Below are 12,743 nucleotides of genomic sequence, written 5' to 3' on the forward strand. Positions count from 1 at the left end.
ATAATATTCATTTTGCAGGATGTTAAGAGGGTTAAGAAAAAGGAACTAATTAATGCACTGATGTACTTAGTGGGAGCTTGGCAGATATTAGCTCCTTGATGTGGTGGTGGGGGTATCAAGAGTAGCAGCTACTCTTCCTTCCTAACAGAGAAACTCCAGCTGTCAGTAGCTCCCGCCTGCTCCTACCTACACTCTGCGCTCTCCTTCCTCTTCCTGCTGTACTCAGTCTGGTCTTAGGAAATACAGGAGGTTGGACAGAAGTTCTGCTGGCTCAACATAGCCTTCACCTCTCGCCTGGTCCATAGCCTGATACCATAATACATAGTGAAGGAAGGTGAAATCAGCTTTCATTATTAGGACCAGTTACATAATTTTCAGCACCAAGTGTAAAATCAAAATGTAAATTCCTTGTTCAAACTTTATTAGGAATTTCAAGGTGGCGTTAGAAGAACATCAGACTAAGCGCCAGACTCTTCTAAGCCCAGTCACATATCCACGAAGCCGGCCTTGCCCACAGCAGACAGACCTAAATGTCCTGAAGACTCCAGTTAAGGAAGGGTTAAAGTTCCAGCAAACTGGTAAGGCCCTGCTTCACTCTCCTCCGAGTCAACAACATCATTCTTTTAAAAAATATGTCAGCTAGACTCTCCATGAAAGCTCTTTCTGGTAGTTACCCTAAGTTCATGCCATCAAATATTTTGAATGGTTGCAACATTTCGCTATGATTAGTGTGACTTCTCCTAATGCAAAATCCCTTTCTGTTTGGGGCCCCTTGATTCTATGAGGGCCTCTCATTCCGTCTCGCAGCCAATCTTCATAAACTCTAAAATTTGACTCTGAGTCTTATTTATTCACAAATAAACACTGTGCTGCATGAGGTATGATGAGATACAGAGGGTTTTTAAAGTGTACTTGTCTTGGAAGGTGGAGGAGGATGGGGAGGGATAAATGGTGGTGGAAAGAGATTTGATCTGGGGTGGTGGGTGCACAATGCAATGTACAGATGTTGTATATTACGGAACTGTACTCCTGAAACCTATATAATTTTGTTAGTAAGTGTTACCCCGATAAATTCAGTAAAACAACAACAAAAATAAAGTGTACATGTCTTAAAAGACATTTTATTTAATATAAATATATTATGGTCTGCTAATTGAAGAATGCCTAAAATACCTGTCATCGTTTTGCAACGATAGAAAATATCGGGTTTATCTTTAAAAAGCAGAAAAATACAATGATGTAACAACAATCACATTTTACTGATCATTCACACTGGAAATCAGAATTTTCAATATACATTTCTGAAAATAGCAAAACTGCAATTGAAGGAGATAAAATTTTTGTTTTCTAGGAAGTGCTTGGGACATAATCACTTCTCATCAGGATGTGTTGCAACCACACGTGTAACAACCAAAGAGGGACCAGAACAGCTGTGGTGGGAAGAACATGCTTCCTACAGCCCCCCTCCCCTTTCCTTCCCACGTGTCTCTGACAGCTCAAATGTCTGGACATCTCCGTCCCAGTGGTAACTGACCTTCACTTCAGGAACACCGAGATTTCCTCCACGCAAAATAGCTTTTTACCACCATTTTGGATCCGGCCACTATTATATCTCCAAGCACAATGAATCTCAGAGCCCGAATCACCCAGACATGGCTGATGGGTCATTTGTGGCAAGGCAAGTCATACAAATGTCACAGACTAAGCACTAGAGCAAATCATTTGTAGGCAATTTACATGATGTATAATTTTTAAAAGAGATGGCCATTTAACTAAAATACTCTGCCTACATTAAAAATGTTTCTGGTTTCCCAAGGTCTTCCACAATCATGAAAAAGTTGTGCTTCGCATGCTGCAAATGGCTTTTCCAGTCTACCTGAATCATTACCAGCTAGAAGCAGCGGTCATTGGGACTTGGACATGAGCTGCAAAGTATAGAATGGTGACAACAATTCCAGTGCCATGAGGACTTTTCCTGGATGTGGACTTTTCCTGGACTCCTGCTCCCTGTGACAGCTCCTAACAGACTGAACTGTGGTTGGGTTGCATTTTTCAGGGATTTGGCATGGTGATGGGGCCAACTTGGACTTGGTGAACATGTTAAGGACACTACTCTTTTATGGATTCTTGCGGTATTGGCCAAGAGTTTGCTTAAAGGCTTTTAATCACTGTAAAAAAAATAGAAGACTGGATAAAGAAGATGAGGCACATATACACCATGGTATACTATTCAGCTAGAAGAAATGATGACATCGGATCACTTACAGCAGAATGGTGGAATCTTGATAACATTATGCGGAGTGAAATAAGTGAATCAGAAAAAAACAAGAACTGCAGGATTCCATACATTGGTGGGACATAAAAACGAGACTAAGAGACATGGAGACATGGACAGGAGTGGGGTGGTTACGGGGGGTGGGGGGAGGGAAGGAGGGAGAGGGGGAGAGGGAAGGGTACAAAGAAAATTGGATAGAGGGTGACGGAGGACGATCTCTCTTTGGGTGATGGGTATGCAACAGAACTAAATGACAAGATAACCTGGAAATGTTTTCTTTGAATATATGTACCCTGATTTATTGATGTCACCCCATTAAAATAAAAATTTATTTATAAAAAAAAAAAAAAGTTGTGCTTATATTTTTCCCTGCTCAAAACCTGTCAACAACTCCATATAACCTTTCCTCAATTAATTAATTAATTTTAAATGAGAGGTAGGGAGGCAGAGAGACTCCCGCATGTGCCCCAACCAGGATCCGCGGGCGAGCTCACTAGGGGGTGATGCTCTGCCCATCTGGGGCTATTGCTCCATTGCTCAGCAACCAAGATATTTTTAGCCTCTGAGGCCAGGTCATGGTGCCATCCTCAGCACTCCCGGGGCCAACCCACTCAAATGAGCCATGGCTGTGGGAGGGGGAGAGAGCGAGATAGAGAGAGAGAGAGAGAGAGAAGGGGGAGGGGTGGAGAAACAGATGGTTGCTTCTCCTGTGTGCCCTAAACAGGAATTGAACCCGGGAGTTCCACACGCTGGGCCGATGCTCTACAACTGAGCCAACCAGCCAGGGCCACCTTCCTCAATTTGTATCCCACTATTCCCATGAAGCAACTATCCACCCAAGAAAAATTAGATTATGATCCTTTCCACATATGCTATATTCAGTTTCACTGTTCCTTTGTTTCTGCTGTGCTTCTGCTGGAAAAGTTTTTCTCTCAGTTTACTTGAACCTTCTGGATCCGTCAAGCTCAGTTGAAGGATCCACCTGATCCCTGAGCCTTTCCTGACCATTCATCTTTAGACTCCCTTATCTTTAAACTCACTTGTCACTCATAAGCAAACCGGAACCAGCAAAGGATTGATTCTGCTATTAAGGCTAAAGTTAGCCTGACCTGTGGTGGCACGGTGGATAAGGTGTCGACCTTGCATGCTGAGGTCGTTGGGTCAAAGCCCCAGGCTTGCCTGGGTAAGACACATACGAGAAGCAACTATGAGTTGATACTTCCTGTTCCTGCCCCTTGTCTCTCTCTCTCTCCTCTCTGAAGTGAATTTTTTTAAAAAGGCTAAAGTTAATCAAGGTGGTGCAAGCTTTCTGGAGAGCCAATTGATGACACCAATTAAGAGATTTTAAAATGGAGAGACTTTAAAAGGTTTTTACACTTAAAATTACACAGTAATTTCAAGTAATTTGACCTAGTTCCTTCTGTGAATTGCTATAGACTGAATGTTCGTGTCCCCGTCAAAATTTAGATGTGGAAACCTAATCCCCAATGGGATAATATTAGGAGGTGGGGCCTTTGGGAGGTGATTAAGTCATGAGGGTGAAGCCCTCATGAATGGGATTAGTGCCCTTATAAAACAGACCCCACATTGCTCCCTGACCCTTTACACCACGTGAGGACACAGCAAAAAGTTCTCAAATGGCAGAACAGTACAGTGGAAAGTGTTTGGGTGAATTATATAAAATTGCTGGTGTCTGAACATTTTTGACCTGCAAAAAATGGTAACTTTATATAGTTCAACCCAATATTGTGATTGGCAGTCAGAAGATAGGATGAGAAACATGTGTGATGCTAGTCAGCACAGCCCTGCATCAGGCATCGTGTCTCCAGAACCCTCAACAAGATCCTAAGCTCTCTGAGGGAGGGGTGCTCAGCACAGGGTCCCGTACAGGAGAGGTATGCAATTCCTGTCACCTCGTTATCTAACCAAAGCTGGCTTTCCAGAAGTGGGTACATAGGACTGATCTGCAACCACACTGTCTTTATTCTTCTTGTTCAAAAGTCGTTTTAGTCAAGCCTATTATTTATCCTCACTGCCTCTACTTTGTTATTACACGTTTTGCTCATTCATTCATCCATTCATTCAGTGAGCACGTTCCTAGTAAGATGAGTGACCTGCACCAGCCCACATGGCAGCTACCTAGGTACAAATTAGAAAAAGGTGCCTCCTTGTGCCTTCCAGCAGGTGAGTGCAGATGAACTGACACTCAGTCCCTACTCCTGTCCCTTGGTAGGTGCCTTGATCAGGGCATACCTTACACAACTGTATGCAGTGGCCCTGACCCCCTGTGCTGAGCACTGGGAGGAGGCAGCACAGAAGAAACAGGACATGCCCAGAAGGGCCAGGGAGGAACAGCCCAAGGATGGCCTCCAGGCCAGGTCAGAAGCTTGTGGGGAAAAGAGACCAAAGGTGGCAAATCTGGAATAATAATAAGAAAGGTGTAGAGAGGGTCAGGCTCCAGGTTCTGCGGCAGACCCCGAGGTCCAGGAGGGTCCTGGCTTCCCCAAGCCCCCTCCTCCATGTACTGCTGGTGTGTCCTCTCCAGTCCCATATCCGGCTGCTGTAAAACCTGTTCCCTACTTGACTTGTGTTCAGCACTGCCGATTGTATATGAATACACTTGCAGTAGGTGACAAGATCTAACTTATTTTATCTTACATATTTGGAGTTAGGGCCTCTTGATATTCAACGTGTAAATCTATTCAGACAATATGCACAAGGGCTTAAGATGAGTTGAAAAATATCTGGTAGCCTTATGGTGAATTCTCTCTACAGAGTGGACCCCCCCTTTTTTTTATAGACAAGACATCCTTCAGCAGGCATAGGAGGTTCTTGCGGTTGGAGGGGGGCCTCCTGGCCTTGTTTTGGCCATCTCCCTTTTCTCCCCCCTCTGATGCCATTTATTAACCATTTATGTAACTGGAAGCAGGGCTAGTCCCCAGTGCTGCAGGGGTGCTCCACCCGGGAGTCAATATAACCATCAGCTGGGGAGCTTTTAAAAACTGTCCCATTCTGGACTCCCCCCCCCCCCCGCAATCAAATCCGATTCGCTGGTAACGGCCCAGGCTGTGTTTGCGTTTTGCTCTGTTTTTAAGCTTGCGAGGCCCTTGCCACTTGGGAAAGGGGCTGCGGCAGACCAGCAGCATCGCTGGCCTTGTCTATTCTCACGTGAGCCGCTCCCGTCTCTCCCAGGCGCATCTCCTCTCACATGGGGGCCCCTCAGGAACGCAGCAGCTGAGGCCCCACTGCAGTCCCACTGAGTCAGAACCTGTACACTAACAAACCCCCAAGGGCTGCTTATCACGTGAAAGTTTGAGAAATTGCTCTAAGTTGACTCAAACTTGGGGGCAAATTGTAGTCATTTGGGGAGCTTTTTAATACACCAGCATGAAAGCCCCTGCCCCAGAAAGTTTGACGTTATTAGTCTGGGGTGAGGCCTAGGCTCGGGGACTTCTAAAAGCTTCTTAGTGGCTCTGGCCAGGTAGCTCCCTTGGTTAGCATGTTGTCTCGACATGCCAAATTGTGGGTTTGATCCTTGGTCAGGGCACATACAAGAATCAACCAATGATGGCATGAATCAGTAGAACAACAAATTGATGTTCTCTCTCTCTCTCTAAAAATCAATAAATAAAAATTTAAAAAGCAAAATAAAAGCTTCCTAGCCAATTCTGATGCATAGCCAAGTTGAAGAGGCACTACACCCCACTGACCTAATGCAAGAAATTCTGCTCCAACAAAAACATCTTACTCAGTGTTTTTCAACCACCGGTCCGTGGACTGGTGCCGGTCTGGCAGAAGTTTCGTGCTGGTCCACAAAAGAGTTACGTAACCACCCACTGTGTTAAGTGAGTCGTGTGCGACCCATACATACACATAGATGCTGTGACAGTAATAAGATCGTAACTGAAAATGCAGCAAACGTGAAAAAATATCCATGCTTAAAGAAAATTCTGGTTCAAAAACAACACCCAAACTGCTAACAATATTAGAAGTAGCAGTAGTAATCAATTAAGCTAATGTCCATTTGAGCATCTACTATTTAGCATGTGACTTCTACGCTCAGGTTAGTGGTTTATTTACTTAGCTGAGAGGCAGTGCAGAGGTCTCTCCTTTGGCTGCAGATTACAATCACTTGGGGAATTTAGAAAAAGAAAAAGCCCCAGGCCACACCCCAAACCAATTAAACCTGAGCCATGCGGTGATCCCAGGCATCTGTGTTTCTTTAAAGCTCCAGGGAGACTCCGAAGTGCAGCCGGGATGAGAACCTCGGCACCGGGGTTTGCAAGTACAACTGAGTGTTGTTTTATTAATCCTGGAAAGGACTTGGGTTGTTGGTCATTAACAGTTGCCAGAATGTAATCCTATCAGACTTAGGCAGGGCAGTTGGGTACCAATTATGCAACTTGCCACTAATCAAGCGACAGGGGAATGGTAATTTTAAGAGGAGCGGTAGATTCCTCCATGATGCTCGACATCCCCCACCAGCCGGCACTGCTGGGGGTGAGTACCAACAAGTCTTGGCTGAGCTTAGCACTTCAAACTAGATTTTTATATCAAGTCCATAGTGAGATAATAAATTGGCCTTTTGAACAGAGAAGGAAGTCTAATTTCCACCAGTTTGATGGCCTGAACCTAGAGCTCCTCGGAGCAAAGTGAGAAAGGATGCGGGGCTTTAAAGGAAGTCCCTGCCGCTGGCAGGACAAAGCCCCTCAGAGGCTGAGAGATGCGACAGGGGGAGAGTGCCCGTGAGACAGGGAGGACTCCCCCATCCCAGGAACTTGCAGGCAGCAAAGGTGGCGAGAGAGGTGATATAACACCCGATAAACTGAGGGCAGAAGCTGAAAGCAAAAACTCATTGTGTAAACTTTTTTTTTTAATTTTATTTATTGATTTTTTTGTGAGAGAGAGGAGTGAGAGAGAGAGAGACAGAGAGAGAGAGAAGGGGAAGAAGCAGGAAGCATCAACTCCCATATGTGCCTTGACCAGGCAAGCCCAAGGTTTCAAACCGGCGACCTCAGTGTTCCAGGTCGACGCTTTATCCCACTGCGCCACCACAGGTCAGGCCTAAACTTCTTATTTCAAATGCTGGAAGGACACTTCCTGGAGATGGTGGAGGAGCGCAGATACAGCAATACGGGTGGTTTAGGAACAGGCGGGGCTAGAGCAGGACACTCCTAATCCCCCAGGATATGTAAGAAACCCAGAGGTTTCTGTCTGGTCTCTGTAGTGTGCCTGTAGGAGTGAGACTCACATCATGGAGGCAGAGTGAACAGCCAGGGCTGGGCCAGGTGACAAACACTGCTCAGTCTCCAGGGTAAGCAGCACCGTGACAGGGGCCACAGCCAAGCCTGCAGACAGACCCCATACATCCCTGTCCCCGGCCCGGCCTGGGCTGCGTGTCCACCGGCCGCTAGTGCTGTACCAGAGCCCGAAGGGAAGGCTGCCACGAAGTCATTATGTAAGCTACCAAGGACCCCGCCACCCAGAAAGAAGAGAGATGAGCAGGAGTCCTAACACAGAATATTGACTGTGTGTATGAGAAAGAAACTTAAACCAGAAGAAACAGTCATTTGAATAGTCAAGTTTGTAGGTATTTTTTCCCCTTACCAATGAGTACTAATAGAAATTTCAGATCAAAATGAGATGAACTGTAGAAAATGAAGCTATATTTTTGGCACATCTGCATTAGGCTGTCTACATTTCAACCCAGCATATGAAGGACATCTATGTAGACCCCAATGTTGAATAAGAGTAGTCTATCATGGGCTCCCATCTACAGTACCCGCCTTGGGCTCCTGACAGCCCACTTCTGCCTTAACTTTCCTCATTTCCATCTTCTCTTTCCTCCTTTAACTTCTGACTCTTCAAGAACTTCCTATTTGTCTTCAGTGCAATGCAGTGAGGGCTATAGTCATAAGGTGGGAAACACTGAACCCCAAACTTGGTAGCTTCTGACGACCCACGAGCCCTGAGGTAACAAAACACTTGCTTCCGTTGGGTTGTGCTGCGGCCAAGTACAGTGTCTCCCATTCGGGTACACTACTGAATCCTATCTGCTCTACGTCTCTTCCAAAAAGTCAATTTCCCCCTTAGTTGGGGCCAAGGTAACTCAATTTACAGTTTTCACAAAACCGTGTGATTGCCTCAATAAATTCGGAAAAAGTGTTTGACAAACTTTTATGATAAAAATAATCAACAAACTAAGCTGAAGGGAAACTTCCAGATCTTGAGAAAGGACTACATTGAAGGCCATACAGACAGAATCCCACGTTAGCACACATCAATTATTTCAGCCTCTTTTTTGCTGAGAACCTACCAGTGCTCCTGCCCAGTGTCCAAACTCATATTGTTTTGCTTCCGAAGTTATGATGAACTCATATTCCAAGAAAACCCTGTTTATCAGACACTTTTACAAGTGCTGGCCTGTTCAACAAAGGTATTTTTATTTCAGCGAAACATGTTTATGTAGCAACTGAAGTTTTTAAATAGCAGCTAGGTTATAGTATTATATAATATTTAATTTTTGTCAAAAACTTTGACAGGTTTTTCAAAATACGTTGGTGACTCAGGAAGGGAGGACTCGATGTCAGTATACAACGGTCAGGAAACGGGGGCCCGTGGGCTAGATGCAGCTTTCACCCCCAGAGCTCATTCCAGTTACCACTGGGTCACTAGCGATCACGAGTGGATCAGATTCCTGGGAAAAGCACGAAGGCAAAGGGAGGTCCCTGCAAGTCTCAGGAAGTGACCTTTCAAGGGAAAGAGGTATAATATAGTGCCGGTGGCCGTGGACGGACCTGGAGACCCGAAGCCCAAGGGAAGTTTTATGACGACTTTATGTGAGCAATGATGGAACAACCTGCAAGTCATGTCAGTCCTTCAAGATCAGCGTTCTCCACCTTGAGCTGACCTGTATACTATCATTTTATCTCTCTGCAACATCAGATAAGGTTTTTTATTGTGGTAAATAAACGTAATATAAAATTTACCATTTTAACATAACGATTCGGTGACATAAAGTGCATTTCATTGTTATGTAACCGTTACCAGCATCCTTCTCCAGAATTTTTCATCTTCCCAAACAAAAACACTAACACCATTCTCCCGCACCTCCCAGGCCCTATAACCACCACTCTGCTCTCAGACTCTGTGCACTGGACTACTCCAGGAACCTTATAACCACCTCATACCCACCACTCTGCTCTCAGTCTCTGTGCATCGGACTACTCCAGGAACCTTATAACCACCTTATACCCACCACTCTGCTCTCAGTCTCTGTGCACTGGACTACTCCAGGAGCCTTATAACCACCTTATACCCACCACTCTGCTCTCAGTCTCTGTGCATTGGACTACTCCAGGAACCTTATAACCACCTTATACCCACCACTCTGCTCTCAGTCTCTGTGCACTGGACTACTCCAGGAGCCTTATAACCACCTTATACCCACCACTCTGCTCTCAGTCTCTGTGCATTGGACTACTCCAGGAACCTCATAACCACCTTATACCCACCACTCTGCTCTCAGTCTCTGTGCACTGGATACTCCAGGACCCTTATAACCCCCTTATACCCACCACTCTGCTCTCAGTCTCTGTGCACTGGATACTCCAGGAGCCTTATAACCACCTTATACCCACCACTCTGCTCTCAGTCTCTGTGCATTGGACTACTCCAGGAACCTTATAACTACCTTATACCCACCACTCTGCTCTCAGTCTCTGTGCACTGGACTACTCCAGGACCCTTATAACCACCTTATACCCACCACTCTGCTCTCAGTCTCTGTGCACTGGACTACTCCAGGAACCTTATAACCACCTTATACCCACCACTCTGCTCTCAGTCTCTGTGCACTGGACTACTCCAGGAGCCTTATAACCACCTTATACCCACCACTCTGCTCTCAGTCTCTGTGCACTGGACTACTCCAGGACCCTTATAACTACCTTATACCCACCACTCTGCTCTCAGTCTCTGTGCATTGGACTACTCCAGGAGCCTCACAACAGTGGCATCGTACAGTATTTATCTTCTTTGTGTCTGGCTTCTTTCACTTAGCATAAGGTCCTCAAGAGCCATCTATGTCATCACATTGTCGGAATTTCCTTCCTTTTTAAGGCTGAATAACATTCCATCGTATGTCACATCCTGTTTATCCATCCACCCATCTATCGATAGATACTTCCTTTATTTCTACCTTTGGGTTGTTGGGAATAATGCTGTTGTTTATTTTTGTTTTGTTTTATTTATTTTTAGAGAAAGAGAGAGAGAGAGAGAGAGAGAGAAAGAGAGAAGGGGAGGAGCAGGAAGCATCTACTCCCCTATGTACCCTGACTGGGCAAACCCAGGGTTTCGAACTGACGACATCAGTGTTCTAGGTCGATGCTTTATCCACTGCGCCACCACAGGTCAGGCAAAAATAATGCTGTTATGAACACTGGTGTACAAATATCTGTTTGAGTCTCTTCTTTAATGCCCCAGAAGTGAAACTGAAAATTCTATATGATTGATTATATGGTAGTCCTATTATTAAAATTTTGAGGAACCATCATATTGCTTTCCACAGTGGCCTAACACTTCACATTTCCACTCAAATATTATTCTAGCCTGACCAGGTGGTGGCACAGTGGATAGAGCATCGGACTGAGATGTGGAAGACCCAGGTTCAAGACCCCGAGGTCGCCAGCTTGAGCATGGGCTCATCTGGTTTGAGCAAAGCTCACCAGTTTGGAACCAAGGTCGCTGGCTCGAGCAAGGGGTTACTCGGTCTGCTGAAGGCCCACGGTCAAGGCACATATGAGAAAGCAATCAATGAACAACTAAGGTGCCGCAACGCACAATGAAAAACTAATGATTGATGCTTCTCATCTCTCCGTTCCTGTCTATCCCTCTCTCTGACTCTCTCTCTGTCTCTGTAAAAAAAAAAAATAAAATAAAATAAAATAATTCTAAAATAAGTAATGTTGCATTCAACCCAAGTCAGACTAAAGTGGTGTTTTGGAACCAGAAAAAAGAATCACTTTTTATATGGCCTCAACCTTTAGAAATTGCACCCATCTACAAATTCTAATAAATTTTCATTTATCTATAAACATAAGAAATAATAAAAAGAAAACATATAAAGCATCATTTTAAAATAATACATCAATTTCTATTTAGGATACCAAACAAAAATGATATAGCCCTTTACATTTTTTTTTTTTCTTTTTTGACAGAGACAGAGTGAGAGAGGGACAGATAGGGACAGACAGACAGGGAGGGAGAGAGATCAGAAGCATCAATTCTTCATTGCAGCTCCTTAGCTGTTCATTGATTGCTTTCTCATATGTGCCTTGACTGGAGGGGGGGGGCTTCAGCAGAGTGAGTGACCCCTTGCTCAAGCCAGTGACCTTGGGCTCAAGCCAGCGACCTCAGGGTTTTGAACCTGGGTCCTCCAAGTCCCAGTCTGATCTCTATCCACTGCACACCGCCTGGTCAGGCCCTTTAAGTTGTTATAAAAATATTGACTCTAAGATCTGATAAGGGTTAAAGATAGAAAGTTTTTATAGAATAATTTACACAAATCTGCAGTTACATGACAGATTCCAGGTTTGAAGGAGCATAACTGTACCATCATAGCCTCTTCTAAGGTTATACACTGGTTCTATGTTGTATGGACCCTGGGTCTGAGCTCGCATGACAATTCTGATGTTTATGGAAGAATCTGTGCAGAGTGAAGATTAGAGCCCACTCAGTGGTTCCCCTCTGCCCCCACAAGAGACAGTAAAATTCACCTACAAATTTCAACCATGTCTATGACTATTAATAACTAGGTATCTGGCATCTATAATATAAATAATTGAGGTTTACTTATATTCTCATGCTACTAAGTTCCCAAGTACCCAAAGTTTCCTTCCCTATTTTGAAAAACTGTTTTGGTTACTATAGCAACAGTGCACAGAAAAGTGGGGAGCTTTCCTTAGGCCCAGGAACAATAGGACAGCGCTTTGCCCTCATTGGCAAAACAGGGCCATTTGGGAGATTAACAAGTGGCACAGACACAAATGAGCATGCAGCCCACTTCAGAAAAGCCAAGGAGATACGCCCAGAGCAAACTTTCAGGAAGCAATTATATCCCACCTTAATCAAGTGCTATATTTTGTACTAAAATGAAGAAATCATTTTTAGTGTCCAAAGTGGACACTCAGAGGATAGCAGTTTGTGGTCTGCTGCGGGCCTGCTGCTGAGGAAGAACCCAGGGCATAGGATGCGGCACCCCATGGGCTGTGGGCCAGCCTGTTGGCCATGGTGGTGTGCCATGTGCAAGCAGAGGCACTGGTGAGGGGATTCCCTCCTGGCTACCCTTCCCATGGAACCCTAGGAAAAGGGGTGGGTGTCAGATAAGAGACAGCTTTAACAGGAGTAGAGAAAAAAGCAGAATCCTTATTTATTTTCAGTTTGGTAAAGTTTGTGTCATGCTGTTTCA

The 12,743-nt window shown here is 44.8% G+C and overlaps 1 protein-coding gene across 3 annotated transcripts in view; it reads right to left on the minus strand.

Annotated features, from left to right (window-relative positions):
- The window catches only part of CLYBL (citramalyl-CoA lyase), a 272,254-nt gene that overhangs the window by 113,999 nt on the left and 145,512 nt on the right, over nt 1-12,743 (minus strand). The window lies entirely within an intron of this gene.

This window comes from Saccopteryx leptura, chromosome 4, assembly GCF_036850995.1.
Source record: "Saccopteryx leptura isolate mSacLep1 chromosome 4, mSacLep1_pri_phased_curated, whole genome shotgun sequence".
In the NCBI taxonomy this organism is placed as follows: domain Eukaryota; kingdom Metazoa; phylum Chordata; class Mammalia; order Chiroptera; family Emballonuridae; genus Saccopteryx; species Saccopteryx leptura.